General features: G+C 37.6%; 2 pseudogenes; both read left to right on the forward strand.

Annotated features, from left to right (window-relative positions):
- Positions 1-2,287: 2,287 nt before the first annotated feature.
- LOC127986888 (GTPase IMAP family member 8-like) lies at positions 2,288-4,827 on the forward strand (annotated as a pseudogene).
- LOC127987505 (interferon-induced very large GTPase 1-like) lies at positions 4,825-12,254 on the forward strand (annotated as a pseudogene).
- Positions 12,255-15,294: the final 3,040 nt, after the last annotated feature.

Genomic DNA, 15,294 nt, shown 5'->3' on the forward strand with positions numbered 1-15,294 from the left:
GTGCTCACCCTGAGGTCTGTATGGGTCCTAGTGCCCCAGTGTAGTGATGGGGACACTATACTGTCAACAAGCACCGTCCTTCGGATGAGACGTTAAACCGAGGTCCTGACACTCTGTTGTCAGTAAAAATCTCAGGATGTCTTTCAAAAAGAGTAGAGGTGTGACCTCGGCATCCTGGCTAAATTCACCCATAGGCCCCTGACCATCATGGCCTCCTAACAATCCCCATACCTGCTGATTGGCTTCATCACTCTGTCTCCTCTCCACCAGTAAGCTGGTGTGTGGTGGGTGTTCTGGTGCACTATGGCTGCCGTCGCATCATCCAGGTGGATGCTGCACATTGGTGGGGGATGAGGCGATACCCCCTGACTATGTAAGCGCTTTGAGTGTCTAGAAAAAGCGCTATATAAATGTAAGGAATTATTATTATTAAACTCTCCCAGATGTTCGAAATGTTTTGCTAAAAAGATATAGATTTTAGATGACTTCGAGACATGTACAGGTAGGGTTTTCACCCGTCTCATAAAGTAGTAGATCGTTTTTTTTCCAAATCGATACTGGATGCTGTTTTGTCCTCTTTAACCTGTTTGACGTTCAGATCATTCAGTCGGACTCCGCCAGCATTATAAAGTTAGTTTTCATTGTGATATTAGTTTAAAATTCGCCTGTGGTGGAAAGAGGTCATGTAAAAGTCATGCATTTACCATGTTTTTACCATAGTAACATGTCGCTCAACCATGTCACGTGTAATAAAACCTCAGTAACCACAACAAATATCATGTATCTCCCTTCGATTGAAGATTGAAACAACATAAGGGTAAGTTATTAATTACATAAATTTGCTATCTGGGTGAACTAACCCTTTAAAGGGTTAGTACACCCAAAAATCAAAATAATGTCATTAATAACTCACCCTCATGTTGTTCCAAACCCATAAGACCTCCATTTATCTTTGAAAAACATCATCAAAGTAATCCGTGTGACATCAGATGGTCAGTTAGAATTTGTTGAAGCATCGAAAATACATTTTGGTCCAAAAATAGCAAAAACTATGATTTTATTCAGCATGTCTTCTCTTCCATGTCTGTTGTGAGAGCGTTCACTGCAGTGTATGATATCCGGTTCATGAACGAATCACTCGATGAAACCGGATCTTCTTGAACCAGTTCACCAAATCAAACTGAATTGTTTGAAATGGTTTGCGTCTCGAGTAACCATTCATCCACAAATGACTTAAGCTTAAGCTTTTTTTAATGTGGCTGACACTCCCTCTGAGTTTAAACAAACCAATATCTCGGAGTAATTCATTTACTCAAACAGTACACTGACTGAACTGCTGTGAAGAGAGAACTGAAGATGAACATCGAGCCGAGCCAGATAACGAACAAATACCACTGTTACCATCAGGCAGTACCAGCAGACTGCAAGACAAGTTCCTTACACAGGCAATCAGACTGAACTGAACTTGTACCAGTAACACCACACACACACACACACACATCAGCAGCCTCATCATATGCACTGCACTCTATCAGTTACGCTGACTGGACTCTGACTCACTATTATTCTTCACCCTGACATTCTGTTTGCACTAATTCATACCGTACTGCATTGCAAAGGTATATCTACAGTATATAGTGATTGTTGTTTATTATTATTTTTTCATTTTGTGCTCTCTGTATGTACAGTATAACATTGCACTATTGTTTCTTTTTCTACCTGTATTGAGCCCTTATGTGTACTGTGTATATTTTTAATACTGTATATTTGTTGCAAACATATTCAGTACTTGTGATACTGTCATGTTGCAGAGTTTGCACAAAAGCATTTCACTACATACACATATACATTTCACCACCATACTTGCATTCATGGTATTGTGATAATTATAGGTAAATGTATGCACATATATATGTGTAAATATATGTGTGCATATATGTACATATGTGTATAAATGTTTACATATATGTGTGCATATATGTACATATAATATAGGAAAACAGCCAATTTTATATATGTCACATATATTAAAAACCTATATCAAAACCTATATTGAAACATATATGTTTATATAGGTTTTTTTCCATGTGGGATGTTTCGAATAGATTGATTTTCATCCAGCTGTTTTTGTCATTGAGTATATTTATGGTTAGCTGTTGTTTTTGTCATTTAGTCTCAAGCTTGTACTTTGACCTGCACTTGTTATCAGACCCGGAAGACAGGAACAGGTTAGATTTCGTTGTAAAGTGAAATCCTACAAACTTCTTCCTGGTTCCATTGTAGCAACATGGAAAGAAACGTCTACATGATGAACCCTCAAAATACAGGTATCATATACTCTCTTAAAGTTTGTGATATGAAACTAAATTGTGAGGTGCAACATTAAATAATGACTAGTTCATTTATGAATGTAATAACTGCATGAGCAGCAGTTTCACTTTCATCTTCTGTCACAGAACTAAAGTAAATCTGTGTAAAACAAAATGTGTTCAGTGTTTAGAAGCAGGAACATTGTCTCTTTGAAGTGTTTTTGGTTTATGTTCACTTGACTTGATGCTGGAGCAGAATCATGCAGAACTGCTACATAAACTCTGAATGTAGAGATAAAAGTTCCATATCATGTGATTCAACATTTCACATCGATTCAACTTCATTTATATAGTGTCGAAGCTGCTTTACAGAATTAAACGGGAAAATAGTGTCAATGCAAAAGTACAATAATTTAATACATTTAAATGTAATGGCATTCTTTCAGTCATTTGGATAATTGAGTTCAATCTGTTTTAAGTAATCCAGAATGTGTCTTATTTCTATCACATGAGTGTTATCAGAGTGTGTTTGTTCAGTGATTCACAGCAACAATTTCATGATTCAAGCTACTTTAGTTACACAGAAAACTGAACGACAAACAGAAGGCAGAAAAGCTACAGAACAGTGATGGACGAATGAACAGAGACTGTGATACTGTTTGAAAATCACTAACATCTCTTACAGGATGATGAACAGACATACATCAAGAGTCTGAAGACTAAAGAAAGAGACCAGAATATCAACATGTCAACCTCTGAAACCACAGGTAAAAATCAAAATTATTCTAAAAGAACATCTTCATTCAATTCTGTCAATAAAAATTTAATTTCTTGGAGCACTTTATTTACATTCAGAAGCAGTGAACTTTTTTTAAATCAGTTAACTCTTTTGAAGTGAGTTTTTAGCAAAAATCAATTTTTAAAACCTAATATAACTTTTAAGTTTTTCTCACCATGAAAATAGCCAGAGAAGCTGGCGTGGAATTAAACACAAACATAAACAAACACATTTGCATATTTAATTAAAATGATCAAAATTATTTTCATCTCAACAAATTTTAAACATATTTATTCTGATGTCACTTCTAAGCATCCCAGACTGTCCCTTAGACCAGTTTTGCAGTTTTAATAATTTGTTCAAAGATGTTTTCTGTTAGGTAATGAAGGTCTTTTGTTTCATACAGTGGTTTTCATCCACAATCCTCCTCGTAGGAGAAAACAGAGCAAAGATGATCCTCCTCTGAGTAAGTGAAATTATGGACAATTTATCTCCATCAAAACACAAATTATTAAATGTATCTTCTGCTGCTGGATTCTGGTTATTTTGATCTGTGATGCTGGATTAAGATCAAGATCCTGGCATCATAACTTGTTCCATATCACATGTGTTACTGTATGATGTGAGGATTGTGGACACTGAATGTCTGATTTGACTGTTTGCAGTGAGGATTGTTGTTCTGGGTTCGAACATGTCAGAAAACAGTCTGGTGGGGAACTTCATCTTAGGATGAGCTGCGTTTGACAGTGAAGCTCCTCCAGATGTTGTTGAGAGAGTCAGAGGAAGACTGAAGGACAGAGATGTGATGGTCATCACCAGTCCTCAGCTTCTCCAGACGAACATCTCAGATCATCAGATCACACAGACAGTGAGAGAGTGAGTGTTTCTGTCTGATCCAGGACCTCATGGGATCGTTCTGCTCCTCAAACATGAGCCGTGTTCAGCAGAAGATCAGGAGCGTGTGGAGAAGGTGCTGGGATCTTTCTCTGAGTGGGTTTATCAACACACCATGGTGCTCACAACACAAGAGCCCACAGAAACCAGTGACATCCTACAGAACATCATTCAGAAATGTGGAAATAGACACTTCATTCTTCAGAGGAGCAGCTCTCCTGATGATCTTCTGCAGATGTTTGAGGACATTGTGAAGATGAATGATGGACTGTGTCTGGATTGCGCTGAAGGTTCACAGTATTTCACAATGGATGATATTGTGTGATGATACATGACGTTTGTGTAGGTACATTACATTTTTATTTTCTTCTGTTCTCAGTTACAGAGTGTAAAAAGCTGAATCTGGTTGTCTGCGGGAGTGACAGGACATTGAAATCCTTCATATCAGATCTGATCCTGCATCAGACAGACAGAAGATCAGACGTGGAGCTTCATGTAATAGATCTTCCAGCTCTGATCCGTCTCTCAGAGGAGGAAGTGATGCGTCAGACTCACCGCTGTGTGTCTCTCTGTCATCCTGGAGTTCATGTGTTCATCCTCATCATTCCTGATGCTCCACTTAATAATGAAGACAAAGCAGAAATAGAGGAGATCCAGAGGATCTTCAGCTCAAGAATCAACAAACACATCATGATCCTCATAAAGCAGGATTCAGAGCATCAGACAGAAGAATTAAATGAAGAAACACAGTCTGTCATTGAGAGATTTGGAGGATTTTTTCATCGGCCTGAACACACAAGTGTCTGTGTTGATGGAGAAACTGGAGCAGATGGTTTAGGAAAATAGGGGTGTCTCTTTCTCCACAGAGACATTGATGGAGGCACAGATGGAAAAACTGCTGAAATTTGAAGAGATGAAAAAGAAAATTCAGTCACTAGAAACACATTTACCGTCACAAGGTAATGAGCAGTACATCAGTTTGGGCCTTGAACTACAGAGCATGTTTTAATTTAATTTAATTTAATTTAATTTAATTTAATTTAATTTAATTTAATTTAATTTAATTTAATTTAATTTTATTTTATTTTATTTTATTTTTAATTGCGGTAGAGTTTGATTAGAGCTTTATACATTTGTATTTTAGACAAAATAACTGCAAAATTCAACATTCTAAAGTCTGAAAATTCAAATATCCATTTAAAAATTCCAAAGTCAAAGCTCAGTGTTTAGTGTTCAGGAAATGATGACTATTACAAAAGTCAATCTGATAATTTTGGCCTGTCAATTAACTACTACTGGAGCAATGAAGCTAAACATTTTACTGCAATTTTACAATCTGAATCATTTGTGTTGTTAAAATAAATTCATGAAATACTACAAAATAATTCATTTTCAAAGATGTAAATCTCTGAAATGATCCATATTAAACATGCAGCTCATAGTGAATCTCATTCATACTGCTGCATATTTCCTCTGAAATATTTGCACTAAAATTTAAATTTTAAACTGTGCAGATATGAATTTGACAGAGCAACTGATGAAAATGTAGAAAAACACACTGATGTGTCTATGAACTGTGTGAATTATAGAGTAGCAGATAACAGTCCTCTTTTAAATTAAAATTAAATTAAATTAAATTTATGCATTTAGCAGACGCTTTTATCCAAAGCGACTTACAGTGTGTTCAGGCTATCAATTTTTACCTATCATGTGTTCCCGGGGGAATCAAATCCCAAACCTTGCGCTTGCTTGCTTGCTATTGCAATGCTCTATCAGTTGAGCTACAGGAACACTTCTTTTATGTTACAGAATCAAATTTTGTCTGGAAAAATAACTTTAGGCTGTAAAACTAATGCATTTCGTCTGTTACAGGTTCAGCAGAGAGAGAAAATGATCTGAGGATTGTGCTGCTGGGAAAAACTGGAGTCGGAAAAAGTGCATCTGGAAACACCATCTTAGGAAGAAAAGCATTTACAGCAGAAGCATCCCAAGTATCGATTACTAAAGAGTGTCAGAAAGAAACAGCTGAAATCAAGGGCAGACAAATTACTGTGATCGACACTCCGGGACTGTTTGATACAGAACTCAGTAATGAAGAAAGACAGAGAGAAATCAGCAACAGCATCTCCATGATCCTGCCTGGACCACATGTGTTCATCATCGTGCTCAATTTAGGACAACGATTCACTAAAGAAGAAGCAACAGCTGTGGAGATCATCCAGGAGACGTTTGGAGAAAACTCTTTAATGTTCACCATGGTGCTCTTCACCAGAGGAGATGATCTGGACAACAAAACCATTGATCAGTTTCTGGAAAAACCTGGATCTGATTTGAATCATCTGATTGAAGCATGTGGAAACAGATACCATGTATTCAATAACAAAGAGACTGGAGACCGAACACAGGTGACTGATCTACTGCAGAAGATAGACGACATGCTGAAAGAGAATGGAGGGAGTTACTACTCATGTAAGATGTTCAGAGAGATTGAGAGAGAAATACAAGACAAACAGAAGAACATAATGATGGAGAAAGTGGAGCAAGTTAGAAGAGAAAAAGAAGAACTGATGAACAATCATAAAGAAGAGAAACAGATGATGAAGTTGAAGATGGAGGAAGAACAACGGAATCATGACAAAGAGGTAAAGAGGAGAGAAGAAGAATTTATAGAGAGAGAAGAACGATATAAAACACAAATAAAGGAGAAAGAGAGAGTGATGAAAGAGGAGATGAAGAGAGAACGAGAGGAATGGGAGAAACAGAAAGAAGAAGAGAGACAAAGAGCAAAAGAAGTTGAGAAAAGAGTAGAGCGAGATAAACAGATTTGTGATGAAGAAATTCAGAGACTGAAGATTGAAATGGAGAGAATAATCAGAGAGAAAGAGAGAATAGAAAGAGAGAGACGAGAACAAGTAGAGGATTCAGAGAAGAGACTGAAAGAAGAAAGGAAGATAAGAGAAGATGAACAGAAGACTCTTGAAGAACAGCATGAAGAAGAACTGAAGAGAAGACGAGTGGAATGGAGAGAAGAGTATGAAAGAGAGGAAGAGGAGAATAAGAAGAAGATCTGTTCTGAAACTGATCGTTTACTACAGGTGAGAAACATGAAGAGAACATATTAATGTTTAGACATCTCAACTTCAACATCTCTAGTTCAGTTTGCCAATTATTCGTTATTCATCTGAAATATTGTTATCTGAATAAGAATTTTCATGTATTTTAGATTCTACAAAACATTCACTACACTTTTCTTTAATTCAGCATAATGTCACCTCATGTCAGTAATAAGTTTGATAAATAAAATATATATTTGTGGAGACAGTAATGCAGAAATGAACTGAACAATATATTATGATTGAGCTCAAAAGAAGAGGCCTTGATTATTATTATACACATAGATTTGCCAAAGCATTTCCTCTTTATTATATTTATGATTATATTCATATTTAATTATTGCATTAATAAATTCAGATATTTATTATAATATATTCATGATTAAATCATTTTAATATGTAAGTAAGGGCAGATGACATGACAAGACTATAAAAATAATTGTACTTATGTTTTTTTTTTTTATTATTGTTTTTACACAGGGAGAAAACAAGGACATTGAACCAGCAGAAAAAATACAGAATCTATTTCACAGACTTCATCTTGAAGATAGGCAGCACAATAAACTGAGAGCTGCAGATGTTCTTCAGATAACTGAACATTCATTAAAGTCTCATGAGTCTTGTGCTGAAGAAGAGCTGATTCAGACGTTCCTACAGAAACTACTGATGAAGAACTACGGAGTGAGAAACATTCATGTTAGGGAATCCAAGAGACACAATCTCATACAGCAAAGACAATATCAATCACCTGAAGATGAGGGTGATATTTGCAATGAACTTTTCTTGTCTTATGAAGAAACCAGTCAGTCTGATCTCATTCACCCGATGGATGTCCAGATGGCTGTGTTTCATCATGCTGATGTTCTCCTGAAGCAGCTGATTGTCACTAAACTGTCCCAGTGTCAGTTCGCTCTTCCTCTGCTTGTTCCTGATCCAGACACATGACAGATTGAGTTTCCTCTCTGGACATTCAGACAAATCCACAAGAGCTGGAAGATCAGCAACACCAACAAGCCTATCTACAAGGCAGAGACTCCAATGGTGTTTTTCTTCAGGTTTGGCTCTGTGTCTTCATCAAAGTCTCAGCTGATGAACCGTCTGATCAATGAGTTTCACAATACGTTCTTCCACAGGAACTGTCCCGGCAGCAGCAGATCCAGAGTCCTGATGGATGGAGTGGTGGAGATCTCCTGGTTCTGTCCATCTGGAAGAGACACAGATAAATTCACTGAGTGTGTAGCGTTCTGTAATCTACACGGTGATGCAGGAGATCATGAGAAACAGCTGGAGATCCTCACAGACATGAGCTCAGTCAATGTTGTTCTTCTGCCACGACATGACAGGAGTGATAGAAGTGCAGCAACGATACAAAACCTGTACAAGGATAGAAAGCCACTCATTTGTCTCTTTACTGAGGATCAATCTTCTGTAACTGAGATAAAGAAAGGAAAATACATGATCGGTCTGAAAGACAGAAATCAGTCGGAAGTATCTGAAGAACTCAGAAGAGCTATAAATGATTGTCTTTCAGAAACATCTTCCACTTTCAGACTTGAAGATCTGTCCAAACTCTCAGACATCAGAGTAGATGAGGATGAAGATGAAGACTGCAGGAGAGGAAGAGAAGCAGCACAGCAGATGATGAGTTTACTGGAGAAAAAAGATCTGACAGAAATCAAAGAATTATTTCTGCCTCATCAGGGGAAACTGTGGCATCAGTGGAGTCAGAAGAACAGAGAACTACATCAACCTCGAGGAGATGAGACAGAAATGGACGTCCGTAGAAAACAAACAGAGATGATGATACGAGAGCAACAGCATAAATCTGACATTAGTGAGTTTATGAAGCTCTTTATTAAAGAAATTAACTCAAATACTGACCATAAAACGTTTTTCCTTCAATGGCTCAGAATCCTCCTGGATGAATATACATCAGTTGCTCTTTCTGCTCTATGTTACAAGTATGATGAAACATGGTCAACAGTCTTAGAACTGAAAGAGAATCATGATAAATATAAACAACTCTGGGTTGCACAAACAAATCTTAAGAGAATATCTAAGGATCTTCAAGCTGCAGTCTTTGGTGTGGAGCACATCATGAGGGAGATCAGTCAGATCTATGAATCATGTTCATTTGTAAAGAAGAACAAGAAAGACCTGAAAGACTTCTCTTCTCTCCCGAGTCTCGCAGCAGAGATGATGATCTCCGGATCTCCACTGGAGCTGATGGATGGAGATGCTGCTCATGTTCCTGTGATCTGGATCTCTGCTGTTCTAGATCAACTCATCCAGAAACTGGGAGACCAGAAAGTCTTTGTGCTGTCAGTTTTAGGGCTTCAAGGCTCTGGGAAATCCACAATGCTGAATGCCATGTTTGGACTTCAGTCTGCCGTCAGTGCTGGAAGAACAACCAGAGGAGCTTTCATGCAGCTGATCAGAGTCTCCAGTGAGATGAAAACACAGATGAGGTTTGATTATATTCTAGTTGTGAATACTGAGGGTCTTCGAGCTCTAGAACTGTTTGGAAGATCATTAAGACAGCATGACAATGAACTGGTCACATTTGTTGTTGGTCTTGGAAATCTGACCTTGACCAACATCTTTGGAGAAAACCCAAGTGAGATGCAGGGCATTCTTCAGATTGTTGTTCAGGCCTTCCTGAGGATGAAGAAGGTCCGACTAAATCCCAGCTGTGTGTTTGTGCATCAGAACGTCTCAGACGTCACAGCTGTAGAGAAAAACATGGAGAGAAGGAGACGTCTGCAGGAGACACTGGATGAGATGACTAAACTCGCTGCTAAAGAGGAAGTCTGTGTTGTTGAACGTTTCAGTGATGTCATTAGATTTGATGTTCAGAAAGATGTTAAGTATTTCTCTCAGCTCTGGGAGGGAAACCCACCTATGGCTCCACCAAACCCGTGCTACTGTGAGAACATTCAAGAACTGAAGAAGACTATTATATCTCATGCCTCAAAATCACATGGAATGATGCTAACACGTCTAAAAGATCGTATTAAAGATCTCTGGGAGGCTTTACTGAAGGAACGATTTGTGTTCAGCTCAAGATAAGCTCTGGAGATTTCAGCTCACAGGAAACTGGAGACAGAATACAGGAAGTGGTCCTGTAGTCTTCACAGAACCATGCTGGAAACTGAGAACAAACTACACAACCAAATAGAAAATGAAGAAATTCATGAGATTAAAGAAACGGATCTTCACAGAGAACTGAAGAAGACAAGTGAAGAAGTGGAACAATCATTGTCAGAATACTTTGAGAAAGACAGAGATAAAGATATACTGATTCAGTGGAAAACATCATTTGAAATCAAAATCAAAGATCTTCAGAAAAACATTGTGAGAGAAAAAAAGAGGAAATTAAATTAGATTCTTTAGCAGCGAGACCTGAAGAAGAAGACTGATACTCTGAGAACATAACATGAAAACACTCTCTGTGAAAAGATCAAAGAACTTACAATACAATACAATACAAAACAACTGATGAAGAAACACTGAAGAAAGAGTTTGATTTGTTCTGTGATCAGTGTGTGAAGATCATCAGCGACACTCCTCCATTCAGAACATGCACGTAATTTGCACGGATGTTGGGGTCATGACCCCCCCAAAAATCTGACCCAGCTAATATAACATTATATTGGTATTAATATAACATTATATTGGTATTACCCAACCCGCCTTTCTCTACCAAGTTTGTTCACTATTTTGTGCAGTCGCTGGGATGAATGGTTGGAGAAAGCCAACGGAAAGATGAAAAGGACACTGAAAGGCAGCCAGACAACTATTTTTCATTGTTTTTTGACACCAGCCAAAAAAAAAAGAAAAAAAAGAAAAGAAAAATCCTGACCAAATGGTTGTACCTGTTAAGTTAGCTCAGCGTTTCTCAAAGTGTGGGGAATAGAGACATGATTAACAGGTTTTGTGCCCATCTTTTTAATTCCTTTATTTATTGACCATACACTCAAAACAATACAAAGACACATTTAAATGTGAGCCTTATGTGCAACGTATTTTAGGTATGTATCTTAATAAAATACCTAAAAAAGAAAAAAAAAGAAAAACATTATTAGGAATTTACCATCTCCGGTTCAATTTGAGATTATTATTATTATTTATTTTATTTTTGCATGGAGTTTGCAAAGTGACAAAATGAATCAAAGCACAACTAAAGTTAACGTTAGTCCACACTTGTATTTTCTCAGTTTCTGAATTTGATGTTATCAGCAGCTAAATGCAAACACAATTTTTTATTTTTTACTACTTTTGAGTCTTATTTCATGCAAAGTGATAATATAATTGCACTCTTTTTAAAAGTTCATATTTCACGTGTAAAAAAACACTATTTCTCACACAATTCACTTATCTGTATACCGTTGTTTTCACTGTCATAAAAACGGGCTGATGACTTCCTTGTTCTATGAAGCCCCGCCTTCAGAAATACGTAACGAGTTCTGATTGGGCCAGCGGTTCCTGTGTTGTGATTCGGCAGCAGCTTAGAGCACGCGGCCCTCCTGGAAATGTGATTGGACTAGTTTTGAGAAGCAATTGGGCAGGAGCATGTGCTGAAGATGTACTTATAATCACAGAAGCGTTTTTACTGACGAGATGGGCATGAAAATCGCTTTCGTTTTTTTCCACAGCCCTAACATCTAGTTAACAAAGCTAAACAGTGTTGCCCTTTGTGTAATAAGTTACAGAAACTGTTAAACGCACCAACTTAAATAATAAAATACACTTACCTGTTGTGGTCCATAAACAACGCCTTGTCCAGACAGAGAGGGAACTGCGCCATCTTTCAAGAATAATCTTTGTGCGAATCCGGCATTAAACTGATTGAGATTGAGGAAGATGTCCTCAGCAAAATGTGCTGCACATAGTTTTACATGTGGATTATAATTTTCGGGAACAGAGTTAAACATAAATTGTAACCATTAATCTCCAAGTACAGTGTCACTGGGAAGCCCAAACAAAGATGATTGGACTCAGAGATGAAAATAACAGCATTTCGACGACATGGCGACAAACACAAACACAGCTCATACTCTTCTCCGACAGATGCGCAACAAGACCACGCCCCCTTTTTGTGAATTCATGTGGGTGGAGGTTAGTCAAAAAACTGTTTAAGTGACATCATTACTGCAGGGCTGTAGTCCAAACGGGTCGTTTTCTGTAGGTGAATTCTGTTAAATAAAATATCTCGCTTGGCATTGAACTTTGAGCTTTAGAATTTTACAGATTATTTATACTCTAACAACAACCTTACACACTAACTAAAGTTTATAACATGGGATCTTTAACATTTTGTTGGGGTGATTGTGGACAGGTTGGGCTTGTAACCCTTTCCTACCTCTGAAGTGAAGAATGGCAGAAAAAGTTTGAGAAACACTGAGTTAGCTGATGATTTGTTTTGTTGACTGGTCTTGGCTGGCTAGATGTTCATTTGCAAGTGTCCTATAGGTAAAGCCAGAGGGTGCCAGGGACTGTGTAGAATAACTTAAGTTGCTGTTTGCTCCAATACAGTCACTCGTTTTGGGGAGGATTGCATAATTAAATTATGCAAATTAGCATGTTACCTTTTACACAAGAAAATTATTCAACAAATAAATTAATGAATAAATATACCACAAATTTAACAGAGATCACTTCAAGAGTTTAATCAGAGATGAAGTCAGTCGGGACATCACTGATCAGTTCAGTGTCAGTGTTTTACGCAAGATGAAGGAGAACCAAGGTTGTAATCGTTAATGAAAATGAATGAAAAAACGAAGACTAGATGGGTAAAAAACATTGTCATTAACTGAAATAAAAAAAAAAACGCTACATTACACAAAAAAAAAAAAAAAAAAAAAAACGATAACTAACTAAAACTGTAATGTGTGTTTGGCAAAAGTAACTAAAATAAAAGTATAGATTAAATGTCCTTAGTTTTCGTCTTTGTCAATGTCTTTCATAGATCATAACGTTCAGCTGCATCCCAGACAGCAAGCAGTTTCAGCCCAGATCCGGCCCACATGAAATCCATGCGGGACAGATGTGGGCCGGATCTGGGCCAAAACTGCTTGCTGTCTGGGATTTCCTTATCCCTGCGTCTATCACTCACGCGTCTCTCTCACTCACGCGCACACACACACATAGACACACACACACAGCCCTCCCCTCCGTGCACACCACATCTCCATGAGAACAATCAAGTGTTCGTCATTGAAAGCATATGTTCTTGAAAGGCTGGTATCTCGTGAACACCTGTACACAATCACACATTAAAAAGTGGTATAAAAATATTTATATTCTGAATATAATTTTTGTCACCCGAGAAGCGATTGCTATTTTAGAAAGTTAACTAGTCGCAAGTTTAAGGTAAATTGCACTTGAGTTATCGATGTCAAAACCCTTTATAAGCTGTGATTCAAATATTAAATAATGTCATGTGTTTACTTTTACACTGAATGTTTTCTGCTTTAATCCAGATGAGTAGGCTATTGTATAGGGTCAATTTATTATAGGGTGTGAAAATTGTACAGCTGTGGTATTGGTGTGAATTATTGCTCGACTGAAATAAAGCCCTCACTCTTATTACTTACTCTTTTGCACACTCACTCATGCACACACCCATGGCACACACACTAAAAAAATGAAAAGCTGTATTTAAAGTTTTTTTTTGTATTTTTTTTTTTCATGTTCTTTTCTCAGATTGAAACTCCCTGACAATCTGACAGAAATGTCTTGTTGTGGCTCAAAAATGGGTTGAATACATGCGGTTCATGTCTGTCTTCTTTAGTCTTAGTCTGTTTAGGTTTTTACTGGAACACATCACTTACACATTTTGCTCTTACTGCGGAGAGTCGAGACGGTTTACATATTTGTGCCCATATGTTAGGTCCCCAGCTTGTCTAGGGGTGTGGGACTAACAAAATATACCCAGGATGGAAAAACCAAAGATAACTCAAAACATGTCAAGTTCATGTATTTATTGATTTATTTAAGCCCTATATAAGGTAAATTACAAGAACAGAAGCTCAATAAAAACCATACAACACAATATACGGTGTTCACGGCTCCCACTGCGTTACTAAAACATCCGTGGAGATTGCCCACCGCTCACCACACCGACTTCCAGTTAATCAGGAACCTCGGTCCGACAGCTGCCTCCACAGAGTCCCTTGACAGACGGTAGTGGGAGAAAACTAAGATCAACGCCCAGCAGATCACGCTATAAACCAAACAGTAATCCACACAGTAGTTCACACAGAAGTTCAGGGTGAGCTCCACGGACTGTAACTAGTCTTTGCTAGTTCTTAATCTACTGAACATGTTCAAGAGAACAAAGATGGATCTACTAACTGTGTTCAAGAGAACAGAGGAGATTCTTAATTAATAAATTATGTCTAAATGAACCTTAACTTATGTTGAAAATATTTCCCACTGACCACTTTTGAACTAGTTTTTAACCTTGTAAGGAGGTTCTGTGAACGTCTAAATCTGACGTACAGAACACGTCAAAAAAACTTTCATTCTGGCTCCTCAGTGTACATCTTTTCATAGTTGACAAACCCTGTTAGCAATTCAGTTTGAGTAACTTATCCTCTCTCATTTATTTCTCTTTTGTCTGCAAAAGAGTGCCTTGAAAAAGGCATTTAGTAGATCAGCATCTAGATCCCGTGTATGCGCCGGCGACTGCTACAGTCATTTTCTTATTTTCGTTTAATTTCACTTTCAGTTTCATACATCAGAAATGTCCAACAAAACGCTACGCAGTGTTGCCAAATCTGCCTACTCAGTTGTTTTTCATGTCCGCTGGTTGAAGCAACCTCAATAACGTGATATTTTGCCCCTGGGATATGAATTTTACCAGGGTAACCCCGTCAAAACCTGTATTTTACTCCTGGAACGTGATTTTTAACCGGAAAACCTGGCAACCCTGGCAGCTAGACCCAGAGGACATGCTGTCACTGAACATCAAAATTTAATTGGCTGATGATTCTGTGATGATTCCGACCAATAGCAATAGAGAGCTTGCAGTATTTGTGGTTTCTAGATTGATACCGTCTTTCATGTCCGATGCCATCTATATACTATACTTATATTTTTGTACCAGACTTATTTCATATTTACAGTATTTTAAATAGCTGTATTTTGACGCCTAATATCTTTATAATGCATTGTATTACATGTCTGCACATCATAA

This window comes from Carassius gibelio, chromosome B22 (assembly GCF_023724105.1).
Source record: "Carassius gibelio isolate Cgi1373 ecotype wild population from Czech Republic chromosome B22, carGib1.2-hapl.c, whole genome shotgun sequence".
Classification (NCBI taxonomy): domain Eukaryota; kingdom Metazoa; phylum Chordata; class Actinopteri; order Cypriniformes; family Cyprinidae; genus Carassius; species Carassius gibelio.